This window comes from Neovison vison, chromosome 13 (genome assembly GCF_020171115.1).
Source record: "Neovison vison isolate M4711 chromosome 13, ASM_NN_V1, whole genome shotgun sequence".
NCBI lineage: Eukaryota > Metazoa > Chordata > Mammalia > Carnivora > Mustelidae > Neogale > Neogale vison.
In genome coordinates, this window is record NC_058103.1 from 131,029,337 (window position 1) to 131,055,504 (window position 26,168).

General features: G+C 39.4%; 1 pseudogene; it reads left to right on the forward strand.

The window, feature by feature from the left end:
- The first annotated feature begins 18,361 nt into the window (after positions 1–18,361).
- Positions 18,362–24,562, forward strand: LOC122894675 (annotated as a pseudogene).
- Positions 24,563–26,168: the final 1,606 nt, after the last annotated feature.

A 26,168-nucleotide genomic window follows, 5' to 3' on the forward strand; every position in this document is an offset into this window, starting at 1 on the left:
TATCCATTAAAGGAAGTGAATTTTTAAATATTTGTAACAGAATGGTTTTTTCCTCCAAAGGGGGAAAAATCTAAGCCTTAAATGAACATTTAAGGAGAAATAATATTAATTCTATTAAACATCTTCCAGAAAAATAAAAGTGGGAAACATCTTCTACCCCTTAACAAGAGGCCAGATATTACCCTAATATCTCTTTGGGCATAGATACAAAAATCCTCACAAAATATTTGCAAATCAAAGCCAGCACAGTATAGGAAAGTATAATACAGTACAACCAAGTAAGATTCATCCCAGGAATGTATTTTGGCTCAATATTCAAAAATCAATCAATATAATTTGCCACATTAATAGAATAAAAAGAAGAAACCATACAATCCTCTCAGGAGGTACAGAAACATATTACAAACCCCAACTATCCGGACAGCATCAATCCCAAGATGATTCACATGGGGCACCAGTAGAATGAGCCTTTGTTTCCTGCAAGCCCCCAGTCCTTCCTGGCAGCACCTACTGCTAAAAAGTAGAAGGAAAAAGATGTGGATGTGTATTTCTTACATTCAACAGGCTCAAATCCTAAGAAAGGCAAGAAATTACCAGGACCCATGGGTTCCCTGAGTCTGCAGGCAAATGTTATCCTTTGACACATATCTCAAATCATCTTTTCTTCGTCTTCTTCTTTTTTTTTTTTTTTTTGCATCAAGCTCCCTCAAATTCCTTCCCTTATGATAGAGTTTTTTATCTCTGGTTGGCTCTGCTTTGATTTCAGTTTCTCTTATTTGCACATAGTCTTTTCATGTTACAACGTTATGAACACAAAAAAAGAACCAAAGTACCAAAACCAGGACAACTGAGAAAAAGAGACAAGTCTTGGTCTTGAATAGACACTCAGTTCTGCTTGGTAAAAATTTTACTGTGGGCTTCACTCATTTCACTGTTATGGACACAATAATATTAATTTTTTTGCACTTTCTTCTCCTGAATTTATTGAAATTACTGACTTCGCACATTCTCAATCTCTTCCAAAAGTCTATTGTGTCGTGGGATGAATAATCACCTTTTCATAAAGTCGTCTTTTGATCCTTCCGAAGCACTAGCAAAAAGTTGAACAGTCACACTATGCTTGTCTCCAGAGGATGTATTCCTGACAGTGAGTTTCTTCTTTGTAGTGTCTTTTGCTATCTGGATAGACTGCCAATTTTCCAAACCATCCGGTCCTTTTCACTTCTTGCTTGGCAGGTCTTCCCTCAATTTATCTCTCCCTTCTCACATTTTCCTATAAACAGCACGATGAAAACAGGCTGCACCTTTAACACTGAGATTGAGACTCTCCTCAGCTAAATGACCAAGGTTGTCATTTACAATTTCTACTTTCTGCATAACCGCTAAGCACAATTTCACTAAGCTCTCTGCCAGTACATAATAAGGATTCTTGACCTCCAGTTTCCAATCACATTTCCTCACTCTGTTCTGAGCCTTGAGATGCAGCATTACCCGAGCCTAACTCTGTGCGTTCCCACCAGCAGCCGGCTTCAAGTGCATGTTTCTAACGTCTGTCTGTGATGCTTAGGCATCCTGTGAGGGAACTTGGGGTTTCTGTACAAAGCTTTTCACCTCCTCTGAGTCCTCACCACCAGAACCCTTAACATTCCTATCTCTGCTAACAGTCTGTTCAAGGCAGTCAAGACTTGCAGTAATATCAGGCTCTTCAAGGATCCTTCCCGCCTCTGGCCACTGCCCGATTTCAAAGCTGCATTCATATTTTTAAGTATTTCTTACAGAAGCACCTTACTTCCAAGAACCAAAATCTGTATTTGGGTTTTTGTTGTTGTTATTGTTGCTGTGGTAACATATTCACAGGTATAACATCAGATGGTGAGGACTGGGGGTCATGGAAACCAACATCCTGCCTCCTGCACAATCACTCCTACTAAGATCCAAGTGAGAGCCCTGAATAGACAATTATAATTCACCAAAGCCTAATCTGAGATGTGGAAAGGAGGAAGACAGTGGTGCAGCACTTCCTGGGTGGCTCACAAGAGAAGCCCACTGATGCCTGCAGGCTGTCATGGAGCTTCACCGAACCAGAGACTACTCAGTAGAATCTCAAACTCAACCAGTAGAGGAAGGAGTGGAGAAACCGACTCAATGATTATACCAACAGAGGCGAATTACATTGAATATGCATCTTCCTTCCAAAGAAGAACTTAACGTGATGGAAGAATGAATTATTAGTTTTCTTCCTTCCCGTTGCTCCCTCGAAAACACATATGCATGCTTGTTCACACATGTGCACCCTACACACACACACACACACACACACACACACCTCTGCAAATCACTGCGTTTACAGGAACTTTTCACTCTTCAGGTGGGTCTATTAGTTTCCAATAAACACACTTGGCATCTATTTTTGGATCTCATCACCCTAATGAAAGGGTTGCTGGATGCTTTGCAGCCAATTACAGTGTGCAAGATAAATGCATGTATTTATTCATTCTCGATAGTGATGATTAAGAGGGAGTCATTTCACCATAGTCTAGCAGATGTTTAAAATATAAATGAACTGACTGCAACAGAGAATACTTTCTCCACAACCCAACCTGAGGAAAGTGCCACGCTGGATAGGGCTCTTTTGTCCAGTCCTATTAGCATGGACTTGCTCTTTTTTTCCCTTAAGTATCAGTGGGAGGATGAGATTAAACAGATGCATACAGATACCTCTCAATAAAGGGGGTCCTGGCTCTCTTTCTTTTTTCATCTGAGGATCCCAACCTCCTGAGTCTATTCTCCATTCTGGATTTTCCTTTTCCCTAATTGTTTCTCTAACACAGTGCCAATAGGCTGCATTTGATATTATTTCTCTACAGCAGAAGAAATACATTGATACAGAAAAATTATCTTTAAATAAATCTACTTTTGAAGTTATTTACTGAGAGATAAATTCTAAGCAGTGATGTGCGATTATGGAAATATGCTACCTGAAACCTTATCTTTTTGAGGCCCGCTGACAATTCCCAGTCCACTTAGGGCGAAAAAGTCCCCTGTCTGTGACATGATCATTGCTTATTTGATCTAGATGGATGTATTGATAATGGATAGCCTTGCTTACAATGTGCTAAGTGTTGTTTCCATGTGACCGGTCCACCAGAGCAGCTCGACTGATATAGGTGAGAAGCATGTTCTCCAGACCCGAATATTCCACATGATAGAGTTAATGTATTTGGGTGTCAAAATGTACATCTTATATGGCAATATAAACCATATTCACACTCAGCCTAGGTTGTTAGTGTTTTGTGGATACTGGATTTAAACCTTTCTCAATGGCTGAATGACAATTGCTATCGTTAGGTCTTTGGAGGTCCTCATGGCTCCAATAGAGCTGCCATCACGTTTCGCTCTTGGTTTCTCCCACTCTGGAAGCTTGCACTGCATCCACCCTATACACTTGCTCCAACTCTGGCTTCCCTGAGCTGATGTTCTGGAATGCTCAAGAAAACTCTGATAGAAAGGTGATAGAAAAGTTATGAAGTTGGTACTTAATGTATGATACTATATAGCCAAAATATTTCCCACACAGTAATGACCATGTTTTGGGGGCATAGGAGGTGGTGCTAGAAGATCTTGTCTTTCTTCCTTCTCTCCTCTCTGTAAAGCAGAGTGAATAACAGATATTAACAATCAACTTTGCCAATAAAAAAAGAACACAACAGGGTCATGGGGTCAAAGTGCATATGTAACTGGTAAATACTGTTTTTTGTCTCTTTTGCTTTATGAATATATTATAAAATATATTATAACCAAATACAAAGTGTTTTAAATGCTCACAAATATGTATACATTTATATGTTAAAATAAAATATGCATATAATAAATAGTATTTATTTAAATTAAGTAAGTTACTATTTTTTAAATTCAACACAAAATAGTTAGCAAACCAAATAATTCTAACACCAATGAAAAGTTCCAGTTTCTCCCCATTTAGACAGGGTATTCTTCTTCAAACTAGCACTTAACTTAGCTGCTGGGGAGGCAGAGGCATCCAGGAAGTTGTGTCATCTATGTGAGCTCAAATGTCTTGTTCCAACATGGGAGCTACAATCTCAGGACTAGAAGCAACACATGAAATGGACCCATCAGTGCCTGTGCACAGACCACAACCAGAGGCCAGTTGCTATTGTTTATATTAGTATTATGTTCGGGAATGTAATAGTGGGACCCTCTTACACAATTCTTCTTCAGAGATTTTCATCTTAACAAACTTTGAGTTTAAATTCCATCTTCCTCATTTATTTTTTCCCCATCTTCCTCATTTCTATTCTGTGTTAGAAATTCATATAATTGATCTCAGTGATGGCAAATGAATATGTTTTATCTTCCGCTGAACTTGCTCAGGGAAGAAGAAGGCGTGGAGGCATGTAAGCACTTGCCTTGGGAGCAGCCAAGGAAATTACCAATTCTCTCCGAGATTTTCTGCTAACACATTTCCTCCCACTCTTATCTTTTTTTTTTTATTACAAACTTCAAGCTTCTAATTTCCCAAACAAAACTACCTGATGTCACTCACCTCATTGTGGTGCAAGTTTCAAGGGCAGCCTTCCCCATGAGCAGCCAAACAAAATGTAAGATAATTGAGATTTTTTTTAGGAGTTACACAGCATGTAATCAAACTATAATTCTTTTTTTTTTCAAGATTTTTTATTTATCTATTTGACAGAGAGAGGTCACAAGTAGGCAGAGAGGCAGGCAGAGAAAGAGGAGGAAGCAGGCTCCCTGCCGAGCAGAGAGCCCGATGCGGGACTCGATCCCAGGACCCCGAGATCATGACCTGAGCCGAAGGCAGCGGCTCAACCCACTGAGCCACCCAGGCACCCCCAAACTATAATTCTTCATCACAGAGTTTCTACACTATCTGCAAGTGGCGCCTATCATGGTTCCTTTGCAATAAATGGAGCCATGATTCTGCAGGGACATAGCCCTGGCATTGCCACAGTGCCCTACCACAGCAACCTCTGGGTAGGCAATCATCCTTATTGTGTGATTGGTATTTTATAGACTTCATCTTTGTGTAATATCCACCATTGCCATAACTGTTCTTCCTAACAGGCACACAAATATTGTCTTCATTTTGAAAATAGGGAAGTTGAGGCTCAGAAAAGTTCAGTACCCAGGGTCAAATTATGTTCATAGTTAATATAGTAACATTCAAGGATACAAAGATAAGAGTTTAAAGACCTGGCTACATAATTCATATATAGTAATTATATAGTATAATATAAAACTTATAGTATATATTAATATACAATAAGTATGCATTATACATTAATATATGCTAATATCTTAGTATAGTAAATAAAGTATATTAGTATACACCTATAAATATATAGTAATATAATTATATATTTAATGTATATTAAGTATCTTAAATATTCAATATCTTTATATTAAACATAAAATAATAATCTTAATAATATATTGATATTTGTTACACATATTAAATATAATATATTAATATATAATTAGATATATAAAATCATTATATGTTGCCATATATAATACAATATAAAATGTAACTGCATATGATATAATAAAAATAATATAATAAAAGTATCATAAGTATATATTAACATATAACTTTACTTATATAAAAATACATATATTGCATATTAATGTGTACTATATGTAATACATAATTACTATATATTAAGTAAAATTATTAATTATATTTTAACATAGCATGATACATTATATTAATGTAGTATGAAAACAATCATACTTATATTAATAATTATATAATTGTTGAAAGTTTATAAGTAATGTTAATTATAGTTATTAATTAGATTACAAATTGTTAATTATATCAGCACATGATCAATTAATATACAACCTGTTTATTTCATACATACATTAATTAATGTGTACATTACTATTCCCTGAAAACAACAAAACCATACAAGAGGAAGTAAGGGGTCTCATAGGCTCTGTGGCCTATCATGGTTTCAGCTATGTGATGCCTTGTGACTTTCTTGTGCTTCTGAGCCTCTGTGAATGGGTGATACAGAGTTCTTATTGACTGGAGGCTGACAGAGGGAAGAAGTGTCAGGCTACAGCTTGAAGATTTTAAGTTGGATGGGGAGGGTGATTTATCTGTGCAGAGGTGGAAGCCTCAGCATATGAAGTACTGTAATACATGGGCCCAAGATGAAGTCTCCTTTCCTTTTCCCCTTACATTTATGTTCGATGATGCTTAATATTCTTTTATTTCTTTTTATATTGTCTTGAAAAATGTTAAGTGACTGTTATAGGCTAAATTATGCAACCCCCCAAATTCTTTTGTTGAAGTCCTAAGTCCCAATACCTCAGAAAGTGACTGTTTGGAAATAGAAGTTTCCTTTTTTTTTTTTTTTTAAAGATTTTATTTATTTATTTGACAGAAAGAGACACAGCGAGAGAGGGAACATAAGCAGGAGGAGTGGGAGAAGAAGAAGCATTCTTCCTGCCAAGTAGGAAGCCTGATGTGGGGCTCAATCCCAGGACCCAGGGATCATGACCCAAGCGAAAGGCAGATACTCAAGGACTGAACCACCGAGGTCCCCCTTAAGATAGAATATTTCAATGAGATAGTTAAGTTAAAATGAGGTCATTCAGATGAGTGAGCCCTAACCTACTATGTCTGAGATAATTATAGGAAGATATCAGAACACAGATGCATACAGAGAAAAGACCACATGGGAATACACAGGGTGACCATCTTCAAGCCAAGAAGAGAGGCTTTTGAAGAAACAAACAAACTAATCCCTTGATCTCGGATTTTTAGCGTCCAGAATTGTGAGTATATATATTTCTGTTGTTTAAGTCACCTCACCTGTGGTACTTTGTTATGGCAACCTTAGCAAATTAATACAATGATCATAATTGATTTAATATTCCTGCAAGTTTGTAACGTAGAGATTGGGCTCAATTTGCATAATTCAGTATTTAGTAATTATTTGATGATGATGATGATGAGAATTGCAAACATAAATGTTCAGCAATGTTTTTGTCATTCATATAGCTGGATACCTACATCAGCATACTTGGATTATATCTGAACAGCTAAAATCCAAGCAGATCCAAAAATCCAAAATATTTATTTGACAGAGAGAGATCACAAGTAGGCAGAGAGGCAGGCAGAGAGAGAGGAGGAAGCAGGCTCCCTGCTGAGCAGAGAGTCCGATGCGGGGCTCGATCCCAGGACCCTGAGATCATGACCTGAGCCAAAGGCAGCGGCTTAACCCACTGAGCCACCCAGGCGCCCCCCAAAAATCCAAAATAAAGCAAAGCAGAGTGGTGCCACACTTTAATGTAATAAGAAAGCCAGGGTTGGGTCCCAGATCTACTAACAATTTACAGTCGATCTTGCCTGGATCTTTTTTACTTGGGACTTCATTTCTTCAGCAGAAAAATGAGGATGTTTGAGTCTCTTCTACCTCTGGGTAAATATTTTAAGTGAAAAATGATCTTCAAGTCTCACTCTCTGGAACCAGCCATTGTTATCCTAAAACCGAAAGAGAAAAGACCATTGTTTAAAGATTCATATTCTGGCACTGATCTCTTCTAAATTGATCTGTTACTTGAATCTTGTATTATATAATCTGAGATGTGCCTTGCCTCACCAACAAGAATATAACTTCTTTGAGAAGAATGGATGGATCTTATATCAATTCACATCTCTTCCTGCATCTAGTCCTGTTCTATAATCGTACTAGAAGTTTGACTAATGTCTATGCAATAAATTACAAGGATAATTTGTGTGTGTGTGTGTGTGTGTGTGTGTGTGTGTAGTAATAGTCTAGATTTTGTTGAATAAACTGAAATTAAACTAACTTGAGTCAAGAAGGGAATTATTGGCTAATAGAGCTGAGAGGTCAAGGAGCCCAAACAACAATGTCATCAGGACTCCAATCTGCTTCATCATCACACCTACTATCTGTTGGCTGTAGTCATTAGAAGGTCTGCCACAAGTCTATAAACCATATACCTATCTTGGGAAAATAGCCAAAAGATAATTTTGAAAGAAGATAAAAGCAGAAGAAAATAGACATCATAAGATGGAGGAAATAACAAGGAAAACAAGTGGAATGAGGGACAGTAGGTGAGCTCCATCCTATCAATCCCTACCCACTTCAGGAGTTTAAGCACTGGGGAGCTGCCCAGGCTTCTTACCCTCCCCCACTGGTTCCACAGCCTAGTCTAGCCTAGTCTAGCCAAGTCTCATGGAGAACATGGGTGAGGGTGTGGCACAGAACTCACAGATGGTCACCCTGTGTATTCCCAACTGGGGAGAAGTTCCTTATTAACATATCCAGAGATAAAAATCAACAAGTCCCCATTTTTCAGAGAACATTAGGTCAAGAAGAAAAATCATCTTTGACTTGATAGAAAGTAGCTTATACCTACAATTGGTGGGGTTTAGCATTCACAACAAGAAAATCTACTTTAGCCTCCTGAATTGAAAGCCTGGGGACAGGGGACAGATCGATCTCCCTGGCCCTCTATTTGCCCACAGAATGATTTGAATTGAGAATAATGGGAGTGGTGGAACCATTGGAACACATCTACAAACCTCCACACCATCAAAAATTAAAACCAACTCCAGTGTTTTATCAGCTTCAGCCAAATAAATGGGTTTACAGAGCCATGGCCTCCTGACAGCACAAAGCTAAGAGGAAGTGGGCTCAGGGTGGACGCCAACATCCATTTAGAGGATTCATGGGGACAGCCAAGAGTGCTTCCCACAGTTCCCCATCTTCCCAAGCCAAGAGCCGCATTGGGGGCTGAGCCAGTATCTTCCCAGAAGAAGGAGTGAGTGGGAAAGAGGAAAGACAGAGCATAGCAGTGGTTACCAAGCACCGGGATGAGCATCAGCCACTGGGAACAGACTGGAGTAGGGACTTCATGCTGAAGAGAAGAACGTTTGACTCAAAAAGTGTCCTGTGCACTGTTCTTCCCTGCATGGAGACATTGGAGCAACACCACTAAAGTCCCCTCTGAGCCCACCAACACCATCCCAATTCCTAAAACTCCAATGTCACTGTGGTCTCAAGCCTCACCCTCTCACCTCTTCCAATCTGTCTCTAGGCCATACCCACCACTCTATTCTGTCCTTACTGGTTCTTCTTTGCCTGTCACCTTACATACCAGAAAGCCTGGATGAGGCTGCCCCTCAGAGTAAACCAAATTGACCCCATGGCTTCTGCTCTGGGAGAGCTGGGTTCCTGCTCTCCTTTTGTTGGCTGTCCACCCTACTCCCAGTCTTTTAGATAACTGACTTCTTCAGCAATGTCATCTGTTCATCTCAGTTCAGCCTTGTTTTTCATTTGCTTCCAGACCTGGCTCAGGGCAGGCTGGACATCTAATTCAAGAACACTTCCCCCCCCCCCCGTATCCCCTTAGCTTCAGGGAAGATAACCATGAGTGCCAAAACCCTGGTGAGCATTGGAGGAACCTCTTCAGGGGTGGTTATCACAGCTTCTCTTCCTGAGAAAGGGGGGGATCCAGACATCCCTGGCTAACTCCCTTCCCTCCATACCTCTGCCCATGCTGTTCCTGTGCCCAAAACACAATTGGCAGATCTCTGTGTCCCTTCACCCCTGCTGAAATGCTAAGTAAGTGCCCCATCCAGGGACCCAGTTTCTGATACTAAGGAATTCTATTCTTCCTCATTTGACCACTTCTATTGCACATGACAGTCTGCCACACTGCTGCAGGTGTGTGTGTGTGCGTGTGTGATGATTTTATAAACAAAGTAATTGATATTATAGGTTTTACAGATGTGCTTTCAGGTAGAGGAAGTGGGTCGTGTGTCTACCTGAAAGCACAATTATTATGAAGCCCCTAACATCAATTACTTTGTTTATATTTTACCAATTCAGTAATTCGATTCTTATTTTTTTAAGTGATGTCTGGCTGAATAACCTATCATAACAGTGGCAGAATTCTGCATGAAAGCAAAAGGTCCAGCAGGAAAGTAGTAAAGGTGGCCTGTGTCTAGTGTTTTCTGCATGTCAGGCACTCGGTGCTCCATGGGTGTTAACCCATTTCATCGCTAGTCAACTTCATGGGGTATCTACTATGATCATCCTTGTTTGCACATAAGGAAAATGAGGCAAGGATAGGACACATAACTTCCTCAGAGTCAAGCCAGCACCCTCATTTTCAGCCATTTTGTACTGTTTAGCAGCAGACGATCAGCCATGCTCTGGGCTCAAAGCTGGCACACCAAGGATGGAGCACCAGGAGGGCTCCTCCCTGGCTCTCCAAGGAATACTAACATCCCCTGAAAATGAGAAGCTAGAGGGTTCTGTGCCTCCAACCCTCTCTTCAACATGTGTAGGAATTTTTAACCTCCTAGTTAGTAATCACCCAGGGAAAGACAGAAAATGCTGCTCCTTGTGCTTGCTGAACTCAAGGTTCCAAAGGGTGACTCAGCAAAGCTGAAAACCGAGAGGACTCTTTCCGCCCCCCCCACCCCGTTACTTAGAATCCTATGTGCACACCGTAGAGTCCCATAGAGGAACTAAGCCTCCCTTTAACAGTCAGCGCCAGCTTGCCAGCCGTGTGAGTAGCTGCCTTTGAGGTGGATGCCCCATCCAAAGCTTCGGATGATGCAGCCTGAGCCATCAGCCTGATTGCAACCCCATGGGAGTCCCTGAATGAGATGTACCCAGTCAGGCTTCCCTGGGATCCTGACCCAGAGAAACTGTGCACGTTAATAAATGTTTGTTGTTTTAAGATGCTAAATTTGGGGGTAAATACACTAAAATTGATAATTAGTAAGATTATGAATTTGCATGTATTATTTCCTGCATTCGATTTTAGATTCCTTAAAATGATCATTTAGGCACACCATGTTGCATCTAGCACAATTTCTAAAACCTGATATGTTCTCCAGAAATGTTTATTACATGCATGAATAAATGAATGGATTTCTGATTCACTTCAGGGCTGAATTTGTTCATCAAAAATTTATTAAGAACCTGGGGCTCCTGGGTGGCTCAGTGGGTTAAGCCGCTGCCTTCGGCTTGGGTCATGATCTCAGGGTCCTGGGATTGAGTCCTGCATCGGGCTGTCTGCTCAGCAGGGAGCCTGCTCCCTCCTCTCTCTCTCTGCCTGCCTCTCTGCCTACTTGTAATCTCTCTCTGTCAAATAAATAAATAAATAAATAAATAATTTATTAAGAACCTAACTGAAGCCAGACATTGACCCAAAATCTGGGACCTCCTTTTTGGAGTTGGGGTCCTCAGAAGTCAACTATGAGATGAGGATATGAACACGTTCAGAGTCATCCCAACCAAGACTAGTTGTTGGGTTCTCACAACTCCCCACAAAATTCTCTGGTTGAAGGCTGTTTCAGGGTATTCACATCCTGCTATTCTTGGCTTATCCTGTGAGTGAGTCCAAGCATACTCCCAACATGAGAACACAGGCACTCAGGAAGAGAACCTCAGGCACAGGCAGCCTTTGGTACCAGCAGGACACCAGTAGCATCTGCCATGAAATGGAATAAAGCAAATGTCGAGATCTTTAGGAGTTCAGACCATAGTTAAAAGAATGTATAATTATAGTAAAATATTAGCAGTAAAAAACTGTGGACTCTGAAAAACAATCTGAGGGTTTTGAAGGGGCAGGGGGCGGGAGGTTGGGGGATCCAGGTCGTGGGTATTGGAGAGGGCACGGATTGCATGGAGCACTGGGTGTGATGCAAAAATAATGAATACTGTTACACTGAAAAAATAAAAAATTAATAAAAAAATTTTTAAAGTTGCTGGAATTATGAATGATTTCACTGCTCAGTGGGTTGTAGAAGCTTTCACAAGGAGGGGACTTCAAGGTGAGTGAGAATTTGCCAGGAAGACCATGAAGGGAGGGTGTGCTTGGAGGAGAGAACAGCACATACAAAGGCATGGAAGTGAGAGCACACAGTCAGGGAATGGGACATGTACCTCAGCTCCCTGTTGCGAGAGAGCCACTGAGAAAGGGTAAGTTTGCAACTAAGGACTCCTTAGCTGTGAAGGAATTTCCTGATGGCAAAAGTGCCACAACTAGCAGGAAACCTGAATACTTTGAGGATTAGAGTCTATATTGCTGACACTTTCAACTTTCCCAACACTCCCAATATCCCACAAATTCCCGACATTCTCAATACACCCAACATTCCCAAACTCACAACATTCCTAACACTCCTAACATTCCTAATACCTCCTAACATTCTCAATATTCCAAACACCCCCCAACATTCCCAACACTCCCAATATTCCCAATACTACTAATATTCCCCAAATTCCCAATATATCCCCAACATTCCCAATATTTCCAACACTCCCAACACTCCCCCAAGATTCCCAACCCTCCCAATATTTTAATACTCCTAATATCCCCCAATTCCCAACATATCCCCAACACTCCCAATATTTCCCAAGACTCCCCAAATTCCCGACATATCCCCAACACTCCCAATATTTCCAACACTCCCAACACCCTCCAACATTCCCAACACTCCTAATAGCCCCCAAATTACCAACATATCCCCAACACTCCCAATATTCCAAACATTCCCAAGACTCCCCAAATTCCCGACATATCCCCAACACTCCCAATATTCCCAACACTCCTAATATCCCCCAAATTCCCAACATACCCCCCAACACTCCCAATACTCCCCAAATTTTCAACATTTCCAACAATCCCAACACTTCCCCTATCCTGACATCCCCAACACTCCCGGAATTTCTAACAATTCAATGCTCCCTCGAGGCAGCATCACATGCCAGATGAGATTCTGGCCTCTGGAGTTAAATAACTCAGGAAGCAGCCCTTGCTATGATGAATAAGGATTGGAGTCTCTCCCATCTGTTTTGTGACTACTGGGCAATTGAAACCCTTGCCTCTATTTGGATACTGTTAAAGACAAAATGTTTTCATCACACAAAACCTCCTATGTTGAAGCTCTGACCCCTAGTGTGATGGTATGAGGAGGTGAGACCTTTGGAAGGTGATTAGGTTTAGATGACTTCATGAGGGTGGAGCTTCCATGATGGGTTAGAGACACCTAAGACAAGACACCACAGAGCTTTTTTTTTTTTTCTTTTTAATTCTCCTGCCATTTGAGGACACAGTGAGAAGGTGACCATCTGCAAACCAGGAAGAAGGTCCTCACCAGAACATGGCCATGTTGGCACCCTCCTTTTGGAGTTTAAGCCTCTCGAACCATGAGAAATAAATGTCTATTGTATAAGCTACCTGGTGCATAGTATTTGGTTGTGACAGCCCAAGCTGTCTTACAGAGACTGTGCTGGAATATTAGTCTTAGAACAGTAGGGCCTTGCTTTCAATGGCAGAATCCTGGAGGGTTCTTATATTCCTGTTCTCTACCCACAGAAGCTGGACTACCAGCTGGAACCTGGGCCAGGCCCATGGCATGCAAGTCTGCAGAGAACATAAAAGTCCTGAGGCAGTTTTCAGGTGACAGTGACACCCGGGGACCAGAAACATCATCATGGCCCTTTGCTAGAGTGGGGACACCTGAGGGGCTGGTAATAATAAATGGAGCCTGGTTCCGGCCTCTCACAGGGAAGGGCATTGCTGGAACTGTGACTACGTCATGTAAGGTACTCCTAGTACAGTCACAATTCAATTCGTGGCTATTGTTGCTTTTTCATTTTTTGCTAGTGATTTGTGGACTTCTCGATAGGGATCTCTTTCCACATAGGATAGATGGTTTTGATCTAACCCTGTTCTTCTTAATTAAAGCTTTGCTTTCAAGGCTGGTTCTTCATGAGCTACCACACACATGCCAAGAGGCACACCAAAGGAACTGAATTGCTACTCAACAGTATTGTGGTTTGAAAGTCTAATAGATTTATAATTTTTGTGTATGTTTTTGTCCAAGTTAAAAAAAAAACTGTGGCAATTTTATATGTCTTTGTTTTTTGGTAGTTCCCATAGCAGTAAAATAGTCACTCAATAATGACATTTATAACTTTTCAACTACAGGTAGGATTACATCTATTTGAGGTTTAAATCCTTGGCAATAAAGCTTTCTCCCATCTATATCTCTGTTTTATTATGTGCTTAAAATTTGCTCTAAAAGATAAATAAAACGGAGTCGTAGGTTATGAATCTAGAAGTTTTCAAGAAATGCTGATTTATGTTTGTATGACATAATTTATTTTTTAAGCACCTTTCCACTGGTGGCCAAAATGAAATTTTAGGCAGGTCAGGACACACACACGTGCACACACACACACACACACACACCCCACATGTGTATTCTTCTTCCAGTCTTCTGCCAGGTTATGGCTGTGTTTTATATGGTTCCTTGGTGCCATGGCCTCAGAACTGGGTGGAGATGGGTATCTAGCCTTTGTTATGTCACCTTCAATCTGCTATCCCCTGAGAAGTGCATCTCCATAGCTAGTCTCTGGTGTGTGCTGGCTGCTGGTTGCCTCTCACTTCTGAATGCAGGGACCCTTCAGTCCAACCTTCTCCCAGCAACTTTAGGCTCTCTTAGGGACCTAGAAGTAGTCCCCTAAAGCCTATGCCATTCTGGAGCCTCAAGAACTGGGGTAGGAGCTGGGTACCCTCTGTGGTACTCCTGACACAAGCTTCTTAGGCAACTCTGGAGTAAAAGGGAGCTCTGTGATGCTATGTATCCAATAGCCTATGTGACCACAGATCCAGGACCATGTCTATGCTGGGGTGGGGGTAAGGCACTCAGATTTTCCAAGTAGGTGGGCTCTTCTATACTCCTAGATTCCCTGAGTCATCTGGATTCTGCCCTACCCTCTGGTCATCTGCACCTATTCTCTCTGCTAGGGCTCGGACTTCTGGGGGAGTGCCCTGGGATCTTGCTCAGAGTTTCATGACTCCACATTTCCCCTTTTCTTCTCTAAATTCTCCATCCCTCTCCAGCCCATGAAAATTTGATCTACTCTTCAGGACAAAAAAAAAAAAAAAAAAAAAGAATCAAAATGAACACACATTGTTTGTCAGGGCCTAAACTTTGAAACTCAAAATGCTTTTTTCATCTCAGACTATAGTTTCAGATATGATTTGCAAAAGTCCAGTTTTGAGATGTTAAACGATTGTGTAATGCAAATTCTCTCTCTTTCCCTCTCTCTCCTGGCCCCACCCTTTTTCTCTGCCCCTCCCCACTCTGCTGTGCATGGTATACACTGCATACCCTGGCTGATGCCTCACTGGGGGTAAGGCCAAAGATGCTTGGGAGTACTGTGGGAAAAGAATTTGTTGTTTCTCTATGAAATGTTAATCCCACTGCACATGTAAATATTTGAACACCATCTGGAAAGGGCCTTTTGCATCTATCAGATTCCTTGGTAGTGCTAATGATGGCTGGATTATGAGGTGTTGAAGATCACAGGAGACCAGGTTTCACCAGCTGCTGTGGGAGAAGCTTATGATGTGGTCTTTGGGTATCTGGTCCTGACACTCAGTATGATGGCAACTGCCTTGAGGACTCCTCTAGAGGCATGGTTCCAGGGGTTCTGTGTGGAGGAAAATGGGGAGGCTTAGAAACATTTGGCTTGGGAATTTAATCACACAGCATGAGTGCATTCCTCATTTGTCTCCTTCCTTATCCTGCCATAATGTATAAGAGAAAATAGGCACAGTGGAGGCTGAAGGGCGTTCTCAGCCTCTCTGGACACTCCCCATACAGGGCTTCCAGAGACAGGTATGGACGGAGCTGGGGACAAAGGTTGATCTGCCTGGATCCAGATCTTCTTAACCTCTTCACTCTGCCCACACACATGCAGCCCTCCGCCCTCCACTCTCTTTAAATAAAGATATCAATATTGATCTCTTCTTCCTCTTGCTCCTTCAGAGCTAAACTGATATAATAATTTAAGCTGGATTGTTTCTAGTTTAATTACCACTGCTCCAGACTGGGATTGCATCTTCACCGTGGGCCACGTGGAGTTTACTCACCTCCCCTGAGGAAGGGATTTCTACTGCAGTTGGCAGAGAACATTCTGAACTCTGCCCTCACGTCACACACCACATCTCTTTTGTGCTTTTTCAGGCTGGCACTGAATGGCCAAAATCACCATGCTTCCCCCTATAAGAGGTAGAGAGAAATACAGAAGGTGGGTGCTGATGAGCTAGGCTTGAAGGTATCTGGGTTAACAAAGTCTGATATTTGGAAGGAATATATAGGAGCAAGAAAAGTGTGGATGAAGTTATGGAATTTGGGAAATATCACATGTACTTAGAATATTAAAAACAAACAAACAAAAACCTGTGTCCATCATGTGAGTTTTTAAATGCTCAGCACCCCCATCTCTCTGGGGCATTATGTGTGACTATGGGTGCCTCCCACACTAATCGCACCATGGCACACTATCAGTCCTTCAGGGTTCCCTCTTGCTGCTTGGATCTGGGGCTTTTGACTTGGACTCAAGGATGCTTTTAGGGACATTACCCATACCGGCTCCTGTGGCAGAAAATGCCACACTCAGAGCCTTATTCTGTATTCACCTATCCTGAGAAACCTGGGCTACCACCATTCAGTAGGGACCTTCAGCAAATTGAGAAAAATGGTTTCCAAACACAGCTCCCAGGAGGTACGACAGACATTTTCTCTGGAGTTTGGAGAGATGGTTGAATTATGAAACAAGATGTTGGCTTATGAGCTCCACAGAGTCAAGTTATCTGAACTGATGCGAGAGTCCAACATCCCCAATCCACAAAATGTTAGATTTTGCAAAGGAATACAGAAATCTTGATTTTGACTCTTTTTATGGTTTTGAGGATTCTGGCTGGGCTGCCACAACAAAGTACTGTATACTGAGGGCTTAAACAACAAACATTTATTTGCTTCACAGTTCTGGAAAATGGAAGTCCAAGACTGCTGTGTCAGCAGGACTATTTCTCCTAAGGCCTTTCTCTTCAGCTTGTCTCACCTTTGTCACCTTCTCACTGTGTCCTCATGTGGCCTTTTCCCTCTGTGTCCATCACTGGTATTTCTCCCTCTTCTTATAAGGACACCAGTCACATTGGATTAGGGTCCTACTCTATGATCTCATTTAACCATAATTACCCCTTTTAAGGGTGCTGTATCCTAATATAACCAGATTGGGGTTAGGGTTTCAACATAGGAATTTGATGGGGAGGGCATGGTGCAGTTCATAACAATGATCCATTCTGCTACTTTGTGATTTAAAACAAGACAGCATTGCGTTATCTGCTGTCTCCAAAATAACGGTATGAATAGAATGGGATAGACGGGGCACTGAAAAATATTCAGAAATGAAATTTTCATTGAAGATTTCTTCACATCTTCATTGTGAAGATTTCTTCACATCTTCATTGAAGCAGGCCTCTGTAACCCACTGGTTGAGACAAAGCAAGTCACTTTGCCTCCTTGAGTCAGTATTTCTTCACTGGGGAAACAAGGAAAGTGCTATCTAGCCTGCATGGATGGGAATATTAGAAATCATGTTTGCAAAACAGGTACTGACAGAAGATATTGTGAACCAGTGGCATCATTCTGGACACTCCATGGGATCCGAAGTTGCAGTTAAGTCCTTGCCCCCTTTGAGAGGCATTTATCTGAAGGATTCCTGAACATTGTGCTGTAGGACCATGCAACCTTGGATACACAGGCTTGACCGTGAGCCAAAAGCTAAATACACTCAGGAGCGTGACACACATTACTTCTCCTGTGAGAACATTATGGAAATTTTTTGTGGGATCTTGAATGAACATCTGACTTCCCATGAAGACTGGATGTGAGGCTGAGCATGCACCCTATGCTTCCCCACATCTGCCAGTATTCTAACACAGACTTCCTCATATGTGATCTCCTTCTGCATCTTATAATCGAGAAAAAAAATTTAATTAAAAATAAATAGATACCTTTCATAATAATGAACAGGGGCACATGAGGGACTTCTTCAGGTTGTAAACTAGAACATGGATTTTACAGAGTTACACTGAAATTCCTATCACTGCAGAAATATTTAACCAGGATCTGGAGTCAAGGAAAGGGCTGAGGAAGGAGGTCAAGCAGAAAAAGGGAAAGCTGGAGTGACTGATCACAATGACAAAGGAGTCCACACATTCGGGCAGGGATGACTTAAAAACAGTTAACTTAAGTTTCCAGATAAAATAGAGCAAAATGCTTTCATGCTTGAAAGAACAACTCTTAAAAAATAGATAAAACAAATGAAACATGGCTTTACAGCAAAGGATAGTAATCCTTGAGAGATGGGAAATGATAGGAGCAACACTTAACAATTGCCTCAAGTTTCCAGATTACAACACAGAGAGGTAAAACCCAAGCAGAGTCCAGGAGATTGCCTGAATGGAGGAGACAGAACTGAGATTCCAGAGCAAGGCACATAGAGTACATGCAACAGAGTACCAGAGAGGAGAGAGCTACAAAAAGTCCTTGAGTGGTCAGCAGATTATGATCAAGGTATGCATGTGAAGAAACTACCAGAGGTTGTAAAAAGGCCTCCTAAAAGGATCAGAGGAAACAGTGCCTGCATTCCCATGGGCCCCAAATCATATATTTCCCCCAAACCATATTGGTGGATAATTTATAGGGTATTGGGTAGAATCCTAAGAACAGACTTGCCTCAATAAAATTAACCCTTTATTGAACACTAGATCCTGTCTAGCAAATCTTAAAGCACAACCTTAAAGGATCAAACTGTGTCCATGTAACCTAACAGCAAATTGAGCTCAAGAATATTTTTAGGGGCACCTAGCTGGCTCAGTCAGTAGAGTGCAACTCTTGAGCTCAGGGTAATGAGTTCAAGTCCTATATTGGACATGAAGCCTACTTAGAGGAAAAAAAAAGAATATTTATAGGAATACAAAAAGTCCATTGTGTAACAGGAAAATATTCACAATGTCAGACCACAATTAAAAATAATTAGACATGCAAAGAAGCAGGAAAATGATCTGTGAAAGATACATAGAAAAGAACATTCCATTGTTACTCTATTCCAGGTGCTCAAGAAATTTAAATGGAGACATAACCCAAATAAAACTTCTAAAAATGTAAATGATAAGCCTGAGACAAAAAATGAAATACACTTCATGAATCAAAGGGCATATTAAACATTGCAGATAAACAGATTTGTGATTCTGAAGACACAGCAATGGAAGCTATCCAAGAACAAACACATAGAGGAAAAAAATAATTAATGAATGAAAAGAGCATCAGTGAGCTGTGGAACAAAACCTTGAGTGGTCTAATATGTATGTAACTGGTATTCATAGAGGGGGAAGGGCAGAAAAAAAGTATCTGAAGAAATAACAGCCAAAAACATTTCAAACTTGATAAAAATTATAAAGCCAAAGATCAAAGATGTTAAATTCCAAACACAAGCAATATGAAAAAAGAATACACCAAGGCACATCAAAATCAAATTGCTCAAAACCCATCAAAAAGAGAAAATATAAAAAATAGACATGAAAATAGACTTGTCATAGACACAGAAGCAAAAATCAGGGTGATGGTAAATTTCTCATTAAAAACAAAAACAGATGTAGTGAAAAGAAGGGCCATCTGTACCCCAATGTTCATAGCAGCAATGGCCACGATCGCCAAACTGTGGAAAGAACCAAGATGCCCTTCAATGGACGAATGGATAAGGAAGATGTGGTCCATATACATTATGGAGTATTATGCCTCCATCAGAAAGGATGAATACCCAAATTTTGTATCAACATAATCTGGAAGAGATTATGCTGAGTAGAATAAGTCAAGCAGAGAGAGTCAATTATCATATGGTTTTACTTACTTGTGGAGCATAAGGAATGACATGGAGAACATGGGGAGATGGAGAGGAGAAGGGAGCTGGGAGAAATTGGAGGGGGAGTTGAGCCATGAGAGAATATGGACTCTGAGAAACGATCTGAGGGTTTTGAAGGGGTGGGGGGAGGGGTTGGGTGGGCCTGGTGGTGGGTATTATGGAGGGCATATATTGCATGGAGCACTGGGTGTGATGCATAAACAATGAATTCTGGTACACTGAAAAGAAATTTAAAAAATAAAACATTTAAAAAAAAAAAGGAAAGCACTAAGACAGGGGAAATTTTTAAAGCACTGAAAATAAAAACTGTCAACCTAGATTACTACATCCAGAGAAAATATATTTCGGGCGCCTGGGTGGCTCAGTGGGTTAAGCCGCTGCCTTCGGCTCAGGTCATGATCTCAGGGTCCTGGGATCGAGTCCCGCATCGGGCTCTCTGCTCAGCAGGGAGCCTGCTTCCCTCTCTCTCTCTCTGCCTGCCTCTCTGCCTACTTGTGATTTCTCTCTGTCAAATAAATAAATAAAATCTTTAAAAAAAAAATGAAGATAAAATAAAGATATTTTCAGACATACAAAGCCAGAATAATTCATTATCACAAAACAAGGAAATCCAACAGGCAGAAGAAAGATAGAAATATGGATCTACACATTGAATGAAGAGACCAGAAATGATAACTACATTGGGTAAATATACAAGATTGTTTCTTATTATTTAAACCCATTTAAAAGAAAATTGTTTAAACAACAGTAATAGTAATGTACTGTGGAGTTTATAAAATGTATAAAACCATATGGATAACAGCAAGAGCACAAAGGACAGGATAACTAAAAAATATACTTTGTACAGTTCTTATGTTCTACTAAAATTTTTATAAGATCACGTGAAGATATACTGTGATAGGTTAAAGATGCAGTCTATAAATCCTAAAGCAACCACCAAACAATAACACAAAGAGCTATAACTAATAAGCCAACAGATGTTAAATTGTAATCATAAATAACACTCATTTTACCCAAGAAGAAATAGGAAAAAAGGAAAACAAAGTACAAAAGAGATAAACAGAAAAAAATAGCAAGATTTAAAGCTAATTTTGCCAATTATCACAGTAATTTTAAAGGGTCTGACCACTCTGATTAAAAGTTGGGGATTGGCATATTAGATTAAATGTTCAAGATCCAACTATATGCTATCTACAAGAAAAAAAAAAAAGAAAGAAAGAGAGAGAGAAACAGAGAAGCCATGTTTTACATATGAAGATACAAATAACTTAAAAGAAAAAGGATAGAAAATTGTAAACCATATTAAAAATAATAGAAATAGTACTAAATTTGCTCAACTATCAGAAATAGTCAATTCCGGATGATAGAATGCTATCAAAAATAAGCTTAATTCACAATGATAAAGAGGTCAGTTAAAGAGGACGTGACAATCCTAAATATGTATGCAACCACCCATTCAAAATACTTGAAGCAAACTCTGACAGAAATGCAGGGAGAAATAGACAAATCAATAGTTACAGTCAGAGATTTAAATAATTATTAATATTTATTAATTTTTAAGAATTAATAGAGGGACACCTTGCTGGCTCAGTTGGTAGTACATGTGACTCTCAATCTTGGGGTCATGATTTCAAGCCCCATATTAGGTGTAGAGATTACTTAAAAATAAAATCTTTAACAATAAGAATTAATAGAACAAATAACAGGAACTCAGTAACAACACAGAAGACTTTAATAACACAGTTAACCAACTTTTCTTAATTGACATATAAAACATTCCAATAACCAACATCAGAATATTTTTTTCATGTGCTGCAGAAACAATATTAACCAAGGTAGAACATATTCTGGGTTCTAAAACAAGTCTCAATAAATTAAAAGGATTTAAGTCTAACAAAGTACATTCTCTAGCCATAAACAATTAAATTAGAAACCAGTCATAGAAATATCTCTGTTGGGAAAAAAATCTCTAAATATTGGAAACTAATTTACACATTTATAAATAACACATAGGTCAAAAAAAAAAAAGAAACCACAATGGAAACTAGAAAGTATAAATGCAAATGAAAACACAACACATCAAATTTGTGGGCTTGACTTTAATTACGTTAGAAAAAGAAAAGGTCTCAAGTCAATAACCACAGAGTCCACCAGAAAGAAAAAAGAGCAAACATAGTGGATTATATACAGAAGAAATGGAATTTAAAAATAGAAACTAATGTAACAGAAAACCAACCAAAAAACAAATTGATGAAATCAAAAGTCAATTCTTTTAGAAACTCAATAAACTGATAAACCCCTAGCCAGACTGATCAGAAAGAAAGAAGATGCAGATTACACCTTCAAGTGACATTACTACAGATTCTATAGGTTCAAAGAAATATATGGACTATAATTAATAATTTTATATCAATAAATTTGACAAGTTACATGAAATGGACAACTTTTTAAAATATATAAATTAGAAACCTCACTCACGAAGAAACTGATAGCACGAATTGTCCTCTATCAAGGAAATTAAAATTATACTCAACATCCATAAAAAGGAAACAAGTGAAAAAATGCTACCAGACCCAAATATCTTCACTAAGGAATTTAAGCAAGAAATAATATTAATTCTACATTAACTACAAACTCTTACATAAAAATCAAAGAGGAAGGAGTACTTCTCAATCCATTCCATGAGACAAGAATTACTCTGATATGAAAACCAGGAGAAGATATTACAAGGAAAGAAAACCACAGAGAATTGCTTTAATGACTATAAACAAAAAATCCCTGAACAAAATACAAAGAAATTGAATCAACATGTGAAAAAGAGCAAATGTGTGGCCGGTTTGGATTAATCCTAGCACTGTATGGTTGATTTAACATCTGAAAATCAATTAATTAATATACCATGAATTCCAATCATTTCACACCTAGGTATTTATTTACCCAAGAGAAATTGAGGCATATATTCATACAAGAATATGCAAATGAATTTTTATAGCAGCTATATTTGTAAAAGCCAAAACCTATAAAATCTAAAATTCTCATCAATGATTGAATACACAGAATGTATTATGTTCATACAATGGACTATTACTTAGCAATAAAAAAGAATGAACTAGTGATACATGCAACAACATAAACAAATCTCAAAATAATTATGCCCAATAAGAGAAAGAGAACTTTATTTAAATTCTACAAAGCACAAACTGCTAACAGAGCTATCAGAGGTTGACTAGGGATAGGGGCAGACTAGAGAGGTGAAGGAACAAATGATATAAAGCAGCATGAAAAGAATTTGAGGGGATGTCATATATATTTACATTCTTGATTATAGTGATAGTTTAACAGGTATATTCATATGTTAAAACATATCTTTTTGTGTACTTTAAATGTATTCATATTTTTTAAGTGTGAAATATACCTCAATAAAGCTATTTTATTGAAAAAATAATAACAAACGTTAAAAGGCCAGGATGCTTTTGGAAATGTGTGTTGTGGTGGCCACATGTTTGCACCAACCAAAACTTGGGGCCATTGGCACCGCAGAGTGAACACAATACAGAAGCAATGTGCTATCTGCTCTGCCCTGGCTGCCTCAGCCTTACCAGCACTAGTCATGTCTAACGGTCATCATATTGAGGAAGATCCTGAACTTCCTTTCATGGCTGAACATAAAGCTGAAGGTTGCAAGAAGACCAAGAAGTCTGTTTTGCTTCTTAAGAAACTTAAATTATATCAAAAAGGTCTATGATATCAATGGGGTGATATAAAAAAGTTCTATGATATCAAAAAGGAACGATATCAAAGAGGTCTGTGCTTCCCAGTGAATGAGAACTGTCAAGGGCAAAACAAGAAACCATCATTGTATGCAGCACAGGGGACCCTACATCACCTACAATGAAGACAATGGTATCATCGAGGATTTCAGAAACATCCCGGGAATTACTTTACTTAATGTAAGCAAACTGAACATTTTGAAACTTGCTCCTGGTGAACCTGTGAGACATTTCTGTATTTGGACTGAAAGAGCTTTCTGCAAGTTACACAATCTGTTGGCACTTGGTGTAAGGCTGCCTCCCTCAAGAGTAACTACAACAGGCACTTGGGTGGCTCAGTGGGTTAAAGCCTCTGCCTTGGGCTCAGGTCATGATCTCAGGGTCCTGGGATTGAGCCCCACATTGGGCTCTCTGCTCAGTGGGGAGCCTGCTTCCTCCTCCCACTCTGCCTGTCTCTTTGCCTGCTCATGATCTCTGTCTGTCAAATAAATAAATAAAATCTTAAAAAAAATTTTTCAAAAAGAGTAACTACAACATTCCCATGTATAATATGCTTAATACGGACCTTAGCAGAATCTTGAAAAGCCCAGAGATTCAAAGAGCCCTCTAAGCATCATGCAAGAAGATTCATGACAGAGACCTGAAGAAGAATCCACAGAAGAACCTGAGAATCATGTTGAAGCTAAATCCATATGCAAAGACCATACACGAGAACAATATTCATCGCCAGGCCAAGAATTACAAACTCTGGATGGATAAGGCAGCAGCAAACTTAGAAGCCAAATCAGATGAGAAGTGGGGTCTGGGTGAGAAGCCCACGGTAGGAAAGAAAAGAAAGAAGACTACTGGTGTACAGAAGAAGAAGAAACCTTTGGAGGGAAAAAAAGTCGCAGCTACCAAGAAACCAGCAGCTGACAAGAGGCTGCAGAAAAGAAAGACACCATGGAAGATAAGAATCCTGCTGCCTAAAAACTTACATTTATTTGTTCCATAAAAGTCAAATCATTTAGACAGCTAATTTTGAATAAAGACCTGATCAAAGACAGTGGGAAAAAGAAAGATAGAAAATATCCCCAAATTGATCTACAGATTCAACATAATTCCAAATAAAATTCTAGAAAGGTTTTTTAAAGAAATTGACAGGAAGAGATTATGCTGAGTGAAATAAGTCAAGCAGAGAGAGTCAATTATCATATGGTTTCACTTATTTGTGGAGCATAACCAATAGCATGGAGGACAAGGGGCGTTAGAGAGGAGTAGGGAATTTGGGTAAATTGGAAGGGGAGGTGAACCATGAGAGACTATGGACTCTGAAAAACAGTCTGAGGGGTTTGAAGTGGCGGGGGGGTGGGAGGTTGGGGTACCAGGTGGTGAGGTGGTGGGTATTATAGAGGGCACGGCTTGCATGGAGCACTGGGTGTGGTGAAAAAATAATGAATACTGTTTTTCTGAAAATAAATAAATTGGAAAAAAAAAAAAAGAAAACTGTTCCTATTAACAGAATATAATATTATCCATACATAAAATCCAATTGAATTTATGAAAAATAACAAGAAATAATAAGGCTGTAGGATATAAATTCGACACACAAAAGTCAATCATATTTCTGAATAATAGCAATAAACAATGGAAACGGGAACTTTTGAAAATTCAGAATACCTTTAAAAATTACTTTGAAATACTTACAAATAAGTTGACCAAACCACGTGAAGGAACTTGATATTACCAAACATTGATGAAAGAAATCAAAGAAAAAATAAATAGACTTATGTACATACATGTAGCATATCAGTTCTCCCCAGACTGATCTACAAATTTAACTCCATTCCAATCAAAACCTCATCAAGTGTTTTTGTAGATACAGATAAGCTTGATTCTGAAAGTTATATAGAAAGGCAAAGGAACAGGGCACCTGGGTGGCTTAGTCAGTTAAGCGTCTGCCTTTGGCAGGGAGCTGGACCAAGGGTCCAGGGATTGAATGCTTCATCAAGCTCCCTGCCAATGTCTGGCTCCTCCTTCAGTGGAGAGCCTGCTTCTCCCTCTCCCCACTTCTTGTGCTCTCTCTTGCACTTTCTCTCTCATAAATAAGTGAAGTCTTTAAAAAAAAAAAAAAGGAAGTAGTAAAGCCAAATATTTTTGAAAAGAAGAGTCATAGGACTCACAGCATTTGATTTTTAAAATTAATATAGAACTACAGTAATCAAAGAAGGTGAAGGGACATATAAATCAATGCAACATAAAATACATAAATTAATCCACACAATTGATTTTTGGCAAAGGTGCAAAGGTCATTCAATGCAGATAGGAAAGTCTTCAACAAATGTTGAAAAATTAGGTATCTACACAGAAAAAAAAAAGTACCTGGACCAAATCTTCACACCTATTACAAAAAATTAATGAAAAATAGGTGATATATAAATGTAAAATGCAAATCTGTAAAACGTTTTGAAGAAAACATAGAGGATATTTGTTACATGGAGTTAGACAAAGAGTACTTAGGTATCTCACCAAAAATCTGAGCCATAAAATAAAATAAAAAATTCTAAATCAGACTTCATCAAAATTGAAAATGTTT